Source organism: Mchenga conophoros, linkage group LG22 (assembly GCF_057382185.1).
Source record: "Mchenga conophoros isolate Kocher_MC1m ecotype Shallow Benthic linkage group LG22, M_conophoros_male_GT1.1, whole genome shotgun sequence".
NCBI lineage: Eukaryota > Metazoa > Chordata > Actinopteri > Cichliformes > Cichlidae > Mchenga > Mchenga conophoros.
Window position 1 is genome coordinate 17029836 of NC_140546.1, and position 14427 is coordinate 17044262.

Sequence of the window (14427 nt, forward strand, 5' to 3'; positions counted from 1 at the left end):
TAGTGATCACCTCCATGTCCATTATTCATTGTTGCAGACCATATTGTCCACTTCATGGCAATGATATTCCCTAATGGCACTGGTGTCTAATGTCCCCAGAGACACTTTAAGCCTTATTTAGGAAAAGTTCCACAAACCTGACAGAACCTTCAGGGTGTTCACTTGACCTCCAAATTCCTTATATTTCAATCCAGTTGAGCATTTGTGGAATTTGCTGTAAAAGCAAGTCCAATCCATGGTGATCCCAGATTGCTACTTAAAGTATCCGCTGCTAACATCTTTGTGACTGATAGCACAGGACACCTTCAGAGGTCTTGTGAAGTCCATGCTTTGACATGTCAGAACTATTTTGGTGGCCAGAGGGTGACACACACGCAGTATTAAAAAGTATAGTTGTGATGCAGTGACTCATTATTGTACGTGACAATATACAAAGTGACATTTGTTGTCTGTCAAGTGGGGTAAGCTTGCTTAAGCGTGTTTATGTTGTGTTTATGCATGAGGAATTTTAATGGAATATAATTATCATGTTAACAAGGATGTCCTAGTGCAACACCGTCATTCACTTGCAGTTGTGCAAATCAAAATGATGAATGTGTTAAAAGAATTAGCAAGATTCTAGTGTACACCAGGTTTTTAGCATGTTGATAGCCTCCAAAATATTGTTTGGTGTCTCATTAAAAATACAAAAGTGAGATATGAAGGGCCATTATGCGGATGAGCTGAATTATTAAAAACAGAGAAAAAAGTATCTATACTTTCGACTCCTTATATCTTTAAAAACCTTTGGCTTCACGCATTTGAAGGGAGTTATTATTTGACATCACTGTGGGCCTTCAAACTTCAAACCGATTTGAGCCTAAACAGTAACACATGAAAGACAATCTGTTTGTGTATTAATCACTAGGGGTTATGGCATACAAAGAGATGAAAGAGTCAAAACCACGTGTTATAGTCAGGAGTTAAGTTGTTTGATTTTTGACATAACACTAGAACGGCAGATGTCCATAGGTTGCGGTCACTGTACTTTAGCATCTAGCAGCCTTATAAAAGAGGAGCTGACATAAAGGGAGCGCAAGATAAGAGGAAAGCAAGAAGAGAGGTTATAGAAGAGAGTTATGGACTGCTCTGTGGTATTTGATTAACTGGAAATTTAAAGCTTACATGTAAGTCCTCATTTGTTAGATCAGATGTTGGGTCTGTACATGTGACATTATGTTTTTCATGTTGTGAAATATGCTGCAAAAAAAAAACCCTATAGTGTGTTATTTAAATGCTCCATGAAATACTATGCAAATTAGTGCAGGTTAGTTTGCTGTACAGTGAAAGTAAAGAACAGTGTGTTACTGGTGCACAGTGGCTGTGGTGCTTCAGTTAGGTTACATCAAGTAAATGACATGAGAGATGAGTTTGAAGCTAAGCTGATGATGCTTACATTCATTTGTTGAATTTCACCATCATACCTACATTATGCAGTGTAGTATTAAAACAGCATGGAAATCAACCAGGACAACTTATGAAACATCTGTTTACATCTTCTTAAATACAGTTTTGTAAATCTGTATGTAACAGTAAACCTGAGACCAGTAGCAGCACAGGTCAGCTGATCTAGGCCTATACATTAAGAATATCAACTGCAGCAAAGTCCAGATCTAAATCCAATCGAGAATCTGTGGCAAGATCTGGAAACTGCTGTTCACAAACGCTGTCCATCTAATCTGACTGAGCTGGAGCTGTTTTGCAAAGAAGAATGGGCAAGGATTTCAGTCTGTAGATGTGCAAAGCTGGTAGAGACAGACCCTAAAAGACTGGCAGCTGTAATTGCAGCAAAAGGTGGTTCTACAAAGTATTGACTCAGGGGGCTGAATAATTACACACACCCCACTTTTCAGCTATTTATTTGTAAAAAATGTTTGGAATCATGTAGGATTTTCGTTCCACTTCTCACGTGTACACCACTTTGTATCGGTCTTTCATGTGGAATTCCAGTAAAATTCATGTTTGTGGCTGTAATGTGACAAAATGCTGGAAAGTTCAAGGGGGCCGAATACTTTTGCGAGCCACTGTACTTTATTAGTATTTTTTAATTCTTGTATCTGTACTTTTACTTAAGTACAGAATGTCTGCAGTTTTGCTACATCTGTTGGAGTTTTACCGATTGCCTAACTTTTTTTAAATGATCTAAATATTCAGTGAATAAAAGATTTTTTTTTCTAATATTCCAAAAACCTTTCACTTTTTCAAAAAATTCTGAATCCCTCAGTACTGTATAACACTAAAATACTCTTTCCTAGCAGACTGGTTGATTATACAAGTTTCTGAAAATAGGAATCCAAATAGTTCAAGCTCATTTGAGTGGAAGTCAGATTTGAGTAGCTTTTAGTTATTGCCTTCTGAAATATTCCCAAAGATGTTTGGTGAGCCTGATGTCTACTGACTGTGAGGGGAAAGCCACGCATGTCAGTACTCTTTGCCTTCCCAGGACTTCAAACAGGCATGGCACAGTGTCACTGTATGTCTAGGCCAATTGTCCGGCTGCAAAATGAATCATTTTTTTCAGACAATTTCAAGCCAGAGGGGATGGCATGCCACTGAAGAATGGAGTGGAACTCCTTTCTTGTCAGTGTGTAGTTCATCTTGTCTCCAGTTCCTGAAAAGGCAGAGCATCTGCGCACCTGAATATTTCTATCATGTTTCACTATGAGCTTCATGCTTTGTTATACTAACTTTTCATTTGGTGCCAGGTTGGCCTGACCTAGAGTTGGATGAAAAATTATTTATCTGTAGAAATAATTGCAATGTGGGTTATACTCCCAATGCAAAACATTTCATTTCAGCTGCATTTTAGATGTCAAATACTTTGACTATAAAGACAATCTACCTTTAAAATAATTCAAAACCTTTTTAGATGAAAGCTTAACTAACTGTAAAACCTAAATTTTCAGTAATTTGAGAAGTATTTGTTATAAGGATATGTTAATAATTGTTAACAATTAACATAATTATATTGGATGTGGAAGATAAATACATCTGATTATCTTGAATATCTAAATTTGTATTGGTTCAGAATTTATTAAATGACAAAATGTTTCAATAAATAATAAAATCAAATAGTTATTCAGTGGAGCTGATTTGGAATAAATCACTGTATTTATGATATTCTTAGTGTTCCTGATGACACATTGTTTTCTTTTGTAAAACAGTAACACCATATCTCCTCACATAACCAGAATCTACCATTTACACAAACAGTTTTTTAGCACTTATACAGTTATATTATTAAAAAATAAAAAAAAATCACAGGATTCTATATGATAAGATAACTTGTCTGAAACATTCAGGTGTGCATTAAAAGATACAACCCAGCAGCAAATTTACCATGAGATCAGACTGCAAAGTTGCATCATAATAAACACAAGATTTCTGCAACAATGTCCTTTGGACAGAAAAGACCAAAATGAAGATGACTGAAAATTGTATACAACATTACTTTTTGGAGAAAACCAAACACAGTATTTCAGCACAAACACCTCATACCTGTTGTTGCGCATGGTACTGGAGGGGTGAGCTTGCTTTGTAGCCACAGGACCTGAGCACCTTGCAATCATTGTGTTGTCCGTAAACACCTCTGTACACCGAGGTTTTCTAGTCAAATGTGAAGCCATCTGTCTGACAGTTAAAGCTTGGTTGAAATTCATGCAACAGGACAATGATGCTTCACAGCACAGAAGCAAATCTACAACAGAATGGTTGACACAATAAAAAAAATAAAATAAATAAAGGTGTTGCAATAGTCCTGTCATCCTGTCAAAGTCCAGAGCTTAACCTGCCTGAAATGCTGTGGCAGGACATTAATAGAGTGGTGCATAAACAAAAATCCACAATGACTGTGAGACACTGATAAAGTTATAAAGAAAATGATTACTTCAAGTTATTGCTGTTCAAGGTGGTTTTACAAGCTACTGAATCCTCAGGCATCTTACTATAAATTTAAATTACTGGCTAAAAAGTGTCTTAATTTTGTCAAACACATAAGTGGTTACTGCTTAGAATTAAGTGCAGAGTACTGCCACACACACCTACAGCAATATTATAACATTTTCCATGTGTAGTACTTTTAGTTTGTTTGGGGTTTTTTGGTGTTGTTTTGCTATTCTCATTGTCCTTGGACAACATGGCAGTTCACAGTTCTGCCAGCTGGCTGAAGCCCTTGTCAAATCTTGTAAATATTTTATGGATGACACAGGAAATACATGACATATCCTGTAAATATCCTGTATATATATGTATATACACACACAAACACACACACATATATATTTGTTTATTTATTTATTTTTGCGACATTCCACTTTGAGTTGCACGGTAGTGAAACAGAGTGGACACTCTTATCGCGTAAACCAGTGGTTCCCAAACTTTTTTTGCTGGGCCCCCCTTTGTTTTACAAGAAAAATGTTCGAAACCCCCCTCCCCACGCGCGCACACGCACAAACACATCCTCCAACCACACACACCCATATTTTGCTCCATTGCGGTTTATTTCACACCTCAAACATTTAGTAAACAATTAACCAAATACAAGTGATCTGCAATAAATTACAGGTAGTAAGAAAGTAAACTACTAACCCTTTTACGCTACGTCCGCTCCTACACTGGTATTTTTGAAAACGCAGCTGTTTCGTCCACATGTAAACGGCGTTTGGAGTCACCGAAAACGGAGATTTTTAAAACTCCTTTTCTGCGTTTACGTGTGGACGAGGAATATAGAGTTCATCACGCAATGTCAAAGGTATGTGCCTTTTTCACGTCACGCTGTGCGCCACGTTATTGTTTACATGAGATGAATTGCAGAATGGCAGATATTCAGATTAACAGTATTTCATCTCTATCTGCAGGTTTTACACACTTACATACACACACGCAGTTACTGTCCCTCCATTTACAAAGGCAGAGGCGTCACGGTTTGATTATTTTACATGTAGTTGTTTTTTTCCTGTGTAATAATATTCAACATTGCTGTCAATACATTTTTCAAAAAATGCCTCTCTGTGCAAAATGGGTTCAAAAACATAAACAGCTGTGGGATACTGTTTGTCCAGGATTTGAACCGGGGGAACAAATCGTGGCAGGATCAGCCTGATGTTATTTGTATCCCACTGTAACTTTACTGTATAAAGAGCTAACATCTCCAACATGTCAAGAGTAGTTAGTCTTTACAACAAGTGTTTGTGAACTAAAAATCAAGAATGTGGGATACTGTTTGTCCGTGATTTAAACAGCCCAGCGCTGCTCCTGATGCAGGGAAAACCAATTCTGCAGGGGAGACCTACCTTGGCACTTGTGTAGGTGAAACCAAAGGGAAGATATGCTTCATCATATTTTCTAGTCTTTGGCTTAGAATGAAGTTGGTTTGGAAACATAGTCAGCGATGCTTCATCTCCTGCTTTGCGTTTGTGTGGGAGCCCCGTCAAAAAACCTGTCCATTATGCTAACAGTATCTAAGCGTTGTTTTTTTGTTTTTTTCCCCCTTTTCATACCGCGCCCCCCCTACAATGGCTCTGCGCCCCCCCCAGGGGGTGGGCCCCACACTTTGGGAAGGTCTGGCGTAAACGATTTTGCATGAGTTTAAAACTTTGGCTTAGTGAGACAACTTTTTAAAGCCTGTTGTCCTCTCACATACCAAATTAATTTTAATTAGAAAAGCTGATTTCTGATTGTTTGCTAATTTAATACCTCTGATCAGCTACTTATGTGCACTACAGAAACAAAGGTGTTTTTATAGTGTTGTCTAATTAAACCTTTTTGAAGTATATTGTTGCGAGGGGCTGATTTCACTTGATTGAAATTAGTCTGCAATGAGACACCCATCCATCATCCATGTGTGTATGCATATGTATAGAAAAATAGATAGCAAATATCTGGCAAGTGACTAAAACCACATGACTGCACAACATTTAACAGATCAACAGATATGAATGGATATTAATAATTAATATGTGGAATGCAACTAATATGCAATTAATAAATCTTCTGCATGTATCTGGAACACCATAATTATGAACCACATCATCAGCAAGGCTCTGTCCATGTGTAGGTGTACTGTTTTTAGATGTGTTGCTGTGTTTCTATAAAGAGGAAAAAAGTTCAGTAAAAGAAATAAAAGAGTAAGTGGAAGAAGGTTTTGGCACCTAAGGATTTATCCCTGGGAAAAAGTTTTTATGTTGGGTCTGAAAAACTGACTTATCTCCTGTTCGAAATATCGATAGTTTAATATTGCATCTGTATCTCATCTTTCTTGTCCTTCATCAAGGCATGTGTGTGTGTATGAGGGAGACTGTGCGCAATAAAGTGTAATCTTTCTGCTGTTTCACATCAAACACAGTAAGCATGCATCTGCGTGTGTATGTTTGTGTGCCTGTGCGTGAGCATTTGAAAACCCATCACAAGCTTTTTGAGCCAATAAACGTTACAAAGTGTGTAAATGTGTGCATGCCTCTGTACTGTATCTGTGCCTGTATATGAGTATAACACTGTTTTGTGCAGACCCTTTCAACACAGTATACTTACAAACATACAGGGTTCAAAGTAGCTTACTGTAACATAAAATGGACACATTAAAAGAGGGAATCAGCAAAGTTGAACCTAGCTGGTTGGATCCTCCAGGGAGATCACTAAGTGCTTGTTGTGGGCTTTAATACACGCTCTTCTTTTTCTTAATCTCATTCAAGGGTTCATGATAGAGCGAAAGAAAAGGCTGTACAATTATGGTCTGACTGTAGTGAGTCACTGGTAAGGTGCTGCTTCCTTAAGCACAACAACAAAAACTAATACATTATTAATATCCAAAGTCATGTTAATAAGGGCACCAATAATACAGGAAAAACCCAACAATCAAATAATCACTTTTGAGTAAGCACTTGGCAAAAGTGGGAAGGAAAAACTCAGTTTTCACAGGAAACCTCCAGCAGAATCAAGCTTAGGACGGGGCAGCCATCTGGGTGGGGGTGATAGCAGATCATGAATGTCCTTATTCACAGTGTTTACTTTGAGGAGTCTCCAGGCAACTACCTGGTCAAGCACAGCAGTTCCTGTGGGTGGCCAAGACAAGAACGGAGAGGTGGAGGTTCAGCTGATCTACATAGTGGTGACTGTAGTGAGCATCTTTGTAGACATCTGTTATCTTAAGCTGCAGCCCATTGGCAGCTCCTCTCGTTAAAGCCACCCCGTTATAATCTTGGCTGATATGTTTGGCCTTGTACTCATTTGGGAGTGTTGTACTCAGCAGCAGTGCTGTAGAGATGGTCCTGGTACTTGCACTCTGGATGATTATTAACTAAAAAAAACACTCTAATGTAACACAAGTGCCAGCTATGAGTCAGTGGAAATGTCATTATTCTCATCTGCTTGCATGGTGATAATATCAATATTCTACATTTCCTGAGGACTGGAGTGATTTAAAAGAGACAGCATGCAGTCCAACTGGTTGATTTTGACCATCTTTGAAAACCATAAAATGTCTTAAGGTGCTTCTTCTATTCTGTTGCATGGCTAACACAGAGAGACAGACAACCATTCACAACTATGTATGGCTGAAAATTGCCAGTTAACATAACCCATGCATATCTTTGGACTGTGGGAGGACACCAGAATATCCGGAGGGAACCCACGCATGCACAGGATGAGCATGAAATCTCCACATAGAAAAAGCCTAACTGGCCCAAAGATTCAAGCCAAAGACTTTCTTGCTTTATACCTTACAATATAATGATATCTGCTGTTGTGATTTGGCCCTTTGCAAATAAAACTGAGTTGAAATTGAACTGCTACAATTGAACTGCTTTCCAGTCCTTCAGAGACACCTGGAACTACATAGTCTTGGCTTAGTGTGCGGATTTTGTACCAAGTAACTTTCAAAATAAAAATAGAAGTGAGACCCAAATGGGGAAAACACAGACACATGAATGGACTTTATGTGTCTGTAGTCGAGTTGACACAAGAGGGTTGAAAACACAGAGGAAACAAACTAAAATCTAAAGCTAGGACTCAGTCACATGAAGAACTAAGACTCCAAAATACCAAAAACAGTTCAGAAAAAAAAGGTTCCACCACAAAGCCCCACAATCAGACCCAGGATCATGACACAAGAACACAGGTAAAGGACTTAAGGTCAGGTGAGAAGCTCAGCTCATAACTTCTAGAAGATTTGAGATTGTAAAATTCAGGATAACTCAGACAACTATGCACAAGACCAAAATTGTGTTGCATCCAGTGTAAATGTGTAAGAGAAAATTAATATGAATAAGAATGATAGCACTGGGAGAACCATAGAGACTGTGTAATATTGTAAAGCGTGATGCTGTGATGTGGTCAGTGTCTCCCTGTAAATGTTTTAAGGTCTGGTGGTATTTAGCCAGGGAAAAAAATGTTAGAGCTCATGATGCAACAAAGCGTCTGCAAGTAATACTTGCTTGTTCTTGTTCATTCGGTGGAGTTCACACTCAGGAGACAGGATTTCTGTCCAGTTTGTGGAGATGATCAAAAAATGATATGGTTGAGATAGCTATCTTTATTATATCCCACATAACATTTAACAGAAAAATTGTTTACTTAATGAACTAACTGTTTACTGAAAATATACTGCAAATTGCTATTAGGGACAATGGTGTTCAAACTTTAACACTCATAACCTTCACTTAGACATGGGCATGTGTTCATTCAGAATCACTTCCATCCAACCAGCTTTATTGAAAATTTAAGCTAATGGTCTATCTTTTACAGGTGTGTAGTACATTCCTGAAGTAAGCCAAGGAGTAGTTCTTGTTCCCTAAGCACCTCATCAGTGTAACACTCTTACATGGTGAGTTGTTCCCACAACACAGTGCGAAGTTCCCTGATGAAACAACGGTGAAAGAATACTTTGTGCTGAACAAGGCAAATGCTCAAAAACAGAAATGCCATTCATTTATGAGAACAGTGAGTTCAAGAGTGACAGTGGTGTCATGCCTCTGTATCAACAACCTACAGACATCTTCCACAGAGGCCGTTCGTCTTCTCAAGGTCTTCCTCACCACACCCACCACACAACAGCTGAATATGAGAGGTGCTTTTCTACTTTGTAAAGGATCAAAACTTTGCTGAGAATCACCATGACACAGGATTGTCTTAATGCTCTGGTTATGCTCTCCATGGAGAAGAAACTCGACAGAGACTTTTAAGAACAAGGTCAACAAGAGGTTTTCCACTCAGACAGAGAGAAGAACAAAGTTCCTGCACAATACAAATGTTTTCCTAGGACATTACCTTGAGTTTTTGGTAGCCGTTTACCAGGTTTTATTATTATTCCAGGTTTTTATTAGTCTTAATACTCTATATATCAATCAATCAATCAATCTTTATTTATAAAGCACTTTTCATACAGAGAAAATGTAGCACAAAGTGCTTTACATAGTTAAAAGCAGCCCACCCCACCCTCCAACTCACTCCCCACACTCTCAATACACATATATCCCCCCACCCACACACACATACACACACGCGCACACTTAAAGAGTAAAAATTGGGCTGGGCTCGCATGAGCCAAGTGAGGAAACACTATAACAGGGAGCCGTCTGCACCGGGAGCCGGTCACAGACCGCAGCCTCCAGGCTGGGCACACAGCAGGAGGGAGGCAAAGGAGCCCCCCAGCCAGGCTGAGAGGACCCCAGAGACCCAGCAGCCACGGTCAATAACAGCCCCGGTGCAGAGAGCGCCCTCCGAGGAAACACTGGAGATATGACGCAATACAATATATATAGGGTAAAATGATAAAATAAATAAGAACAGGATACAATATAAATATAAATAGAATAAGAAGATTAAAAAATGAATAAGAATAAAATCAAACAAATATTAGGTAAATCCTAAATTAATAATAGAATAACAGGATAGAATAAATAAGCATAAAATAAATAAACGCTAAGTAAAAGCTAAATTAAAAAGGTGGGTCTTGAGCCTGTTCTTGAAAACATGTACGTTCTCTGCGGCCCTGAGCTCCTCCGGCAGGCTGTTCCACAGACGAGGACCATACCACTGAAACGCTGCCTCTCCGTGAGTATGTGTCCTGACTTTAGGGACAATCAAAAGGCCAGTACCAGAGGACCTCAGGGTCCGCGAGGGTTCGTATGGTAAAAGCAGATCTGAGAGATAGGAAGGCCCAAGACCATTAAGACATTTAAAAACCAATAAAAGAACTTTAAAATCGATCCTGAAACACACGGGGAGCCAGTGCAGCGATTCTAAAACCGGTGTAATGTGGGCCCGCCCTCTGGTCTTCGTCAGCACACGAGCTGCCGAGTTTTGCAAGAGTTGTAAAGTTGAAATATTCTTCTTAGGAAGACCAGAGAGCAGGGCATTACAGTAATCAATGCGACTGGTAATAAAAGCATGCATCAGCATCTCCGTGTTGGCCCGAGAGAGAATAGGGCGGACTCTGGCTATATTTTTTAGATGATAAAATCCAATTTTAGTTACATGTTTAATATGTGGGATAAAACCAAGCTCAGAGTCAAAAATAACACCCAGGTTTTTCACTTGTAGCGAAGGACATAGTGAAAATGCCTCTAATTTAGACAAGAGTTTCTCTCTCTGAGCCTCAGGACCGACAATTAAAACTTCAGTTTTGTCCTGGTTAAGTTGTAAAAAGTTTTCTGCCATCCAAGATCTTATATCCAAGATACAGTTAAAGAGGGCATCCATTTGTCTGGTGTCATCAGGAGACACGGAGATGTACAGCTGCGTGTCATCAGCGTAACTGTGGAAGTTCACTCCATGCCTCCTGATGGCACTGCCAAGAGGCAACATATACAAATTAAAAAGTACAGGGCCTAGAACCGACCCTTGAGGCACACTACATAGATATATAAGAGGTGCATAATTTATTCACGTTGTTAGTACAGGTATTTTTTACTATTTTCATGTCAGGTGTGGTGTTTGGTTGCTGACACTTAGTAGATAGCATTTGCTTTTCCATTGTCTACAAGGTGCAAACTGTGTATGAAGGTCCAATAAATGGAAAATATGAATACTGCTATTTTTTCAACATATGACAGTTTACATCAAAAACATATACAGATAATACACAACATACTCAGCAGATGCACATTCTGGTGCGTGAGATCCATCTTGTGTAGTGTTTCTGGAAGCTCTAATGAAAGAAATCAACTGCGTATGACTATCATACAAAGTCTTATTTTCAATGCATCACTGTGATTATTGTGTTGACTTTTTCTTTTCCTCTGTATGCATCTCAAAGACATGCAACTGGCCAAACAAAGCAGATGAAAAAATCGAACACAGGTGAAATTAGTGATATCGTAAACATCCCAATGCAGCAAGAACAAAGGATATAGTTAATAATATAGTTTATCTGAAGCTTAGTTTGGTATACATCCAAGAAATATGATGATACTTCAATTCCCTAGCTATACTCAAACTCCAGCTTTTCAAAGACTCTCCTCTTAAACCAACCTCTATTTTTGATTGAAGCTGTTGACAAACTGGGCAGTTACTGGACAGCATCAATCGATATCGTAGATTTGGATCTATGACTTCTAAGAATGTCTCCTGCAAGATAGGGCCAATTAAGGACATTGACCCAAGACACATTATACACCATAACATGTCAGCTGTGTGTGTATAAGTTTCAGGGGATCGGACGAGGAGCAAAGATTAATTAAACATTAGTTACACCAAATGGGTGCCTTGCCATTGCAATAAGCGTAAGTAAGTTTGGAAAAAATAAATACAGGGAGACAAAATACAAATAATAAATTAAGAAATAAGCAATCTGTGACACATAAGAAATCCATATAAATCAATAAGTATATGCAATAAAAAGGCTAAGCAATAAAAAACACTTAATTTAAACTCAGGGTGATTTGGTGGGTTTCAGCTCATTTGTTGTTGAGGCTATCAGAAAACACAGGGTGGGAAAAAATCATCTAGTTTTAAATCTAAAGCATGGACCAGTGGCAAAGAAAAACATAATCCAAATGATATTAAATATTGTTAGCCACTGTAATGATGTGAAACAGTAGTTGTGATACGTATAAAGTTTAATGCAAAAACTGTGCTATCCTTTAGTTAGTGTGTGCCTTTTGTGTGGATGAGCGTGTGTCCCGTGAAAGGGTTGTTCTCTCTCAAAGTTTCTTAGTTTATAAAATGTTTTCCCCAAGTAATCCGGTGAAATATTCATGTCATTACATTATGCACAGTAAACATGACGTAAAAGAAAACTTTAAAAAACATGGTTAATTAAGTATACATGCTGGTCAATAGGCCAATAAGTGCAAACCAGAAGTTGTTAGTTGCAGTATCAGGCTGGAAAGTAGCACATATCAAATAGTATTGTACAGGGAGTGCAGAACTATTAGGCAAATGAGTATTTTGTCCACATCATCCTCTTCATGCATGTTGTCTTACTCCAAGCTGTATAGGCTCGAAAGCCTACTACCAATTAAGCATATTAGGTGATGTGCATCTCTGTAATGAGAAGGGGTGTGGTCTAATGACATCAACACCCTATATCAGGTGTGCATAATTATTAGGCAACGTCCTTTCCTTTGGCAAAATGGGACAAAAGAAGGACTTGACAGGCTCAGAAAAGTCAAAAATAGTGAGATATCTTGCAGAGGGATGCAGCAGTCTCAAAATTGCAAAGCTTCTGAAGCGTGATCATCGAACAATCAAGCGTTTCATTCAAAATAGTCAACAGGGTCGCAAGAAGCGTGTGGAAAAACCAAGGCGCAAAATAACTGCCCATGAACTGAGAAAAGTCAAGCGTGCAGCTGCCAAGATGCCACTTGCCACCAGTTTGGCCATATTTCAGAGCTGCAACATCACTGGAGTGCCCAAAAGCACAAGGTGTGCAATACTCAGAGACATGGCCAAGGTAAGAAAGGCTGAAAGACGACCACCACTGAACAAGACACACAAGCTGAAACGTCAAGACTGGGCCAAGAAATATCTCAAGACTGGTTATTCTAAGGTTTTATGGACTGATGAAATGAGAGTGAGTCTTGATGGGCCAGATGGATGGGCCCGTGGCTGGATTGGTAAAGGGCAGAGAGCTCCAGTCCGACTCAGACACCAGCAAGGTGGAGGTGGAGTACTGGTTTGGGCTGGTATCATCAATGATGAGCTTGTGGGGCCTTTTCGGGTTGAGGATGGAGTCAAGCTCAACTCCCAGTCCTACTGCCAGTTTCTGGAAGACCCCTTCTTCAAGCAGTGGTACAGGAAGAAGTCTGCATCCTTCAAGAAAAACATGATTTCATGCAGGACAATGCTCCATCACACGCGTCCAAGTACTCCACAGCGTGGCTGGCAAGAAAGGGTATAAAAGAGGAAAAACTAATGACATGGCCTCCTTGTTCACCTGATCTGAACCCCATTGAGAACCTGTGGTCCATCATCAAATGTGAGATTTACAAGGAGGGAAAACAGTACACCTCTCTGAACAGTGTCTGGGAGGCTGTGGTTGCTGCTGCACGCAATGTTGATGGTGAACAGATCAAAACACTGACAGAATCCATGGATGGCAGGCTTTTGAGTGTCCTTGCAAAGAAAGGTGGCTATATTGGTCGCTGATTTGTTTTTGTTTTGTTTTTGAATGTCAGAAATGTATATTTGTGAATGTGGAGATGTTATATTGGTTTCACTGGTAAAAATAAATAATTGAAATGGGTATATATTTGTTTTTTGTTAAGTTCCCTAATAATTATGCACAGTAATAGTCACCTGCACACACAGATATCCCCCTAAAATAGCTAAAACTAAAAACAAACTAAAAACTACTTCCAAAAACATTCAGCTTTGATATTAATGAGTTTTTTGGGTTCATTGAGAACATGGTTGTTGTTCAATAATAAAATTATTCCTCAAAAATACAACTTGCCTAATAATTCTGCACTCCCTATATAGTTAAAATTTCAAAGGCTGTCATTGTCTGTCAGCATAGTATACCTTTTATTGCATGGTGTGTTTTGTTCTGTGAGATATCTCTCATTTGTAGTTAAACTTGTTGTCGCAGATTAAAGAGGTATGTGTCACTACATCTGGAAGAAAAAGAAAGGATGTGAAAGCAGTTGACATGAGTCACTGGTGGTTACCATAGCATTTTGTGGCCAGATTTCAGTCCTTGATCTTCATCCTTGATTTAAAGGCTTTTTAGCAAGACTGTGTTGCTAGGCCCCAAAAAAGATTAGCAGATCCTTGCTAGAAAAAAAAGCACACCGCTGTTAAAATAATAAGCCTGAAATCTGTGAATGGTAAGGACATCACACATTCCCTCCTTTACATATTCATGCACACTGTGGGATGATAGTATAACAACTAATATTATTATTATTATTATTATTATTATTATTATTATTATTATTATTATTATTAATA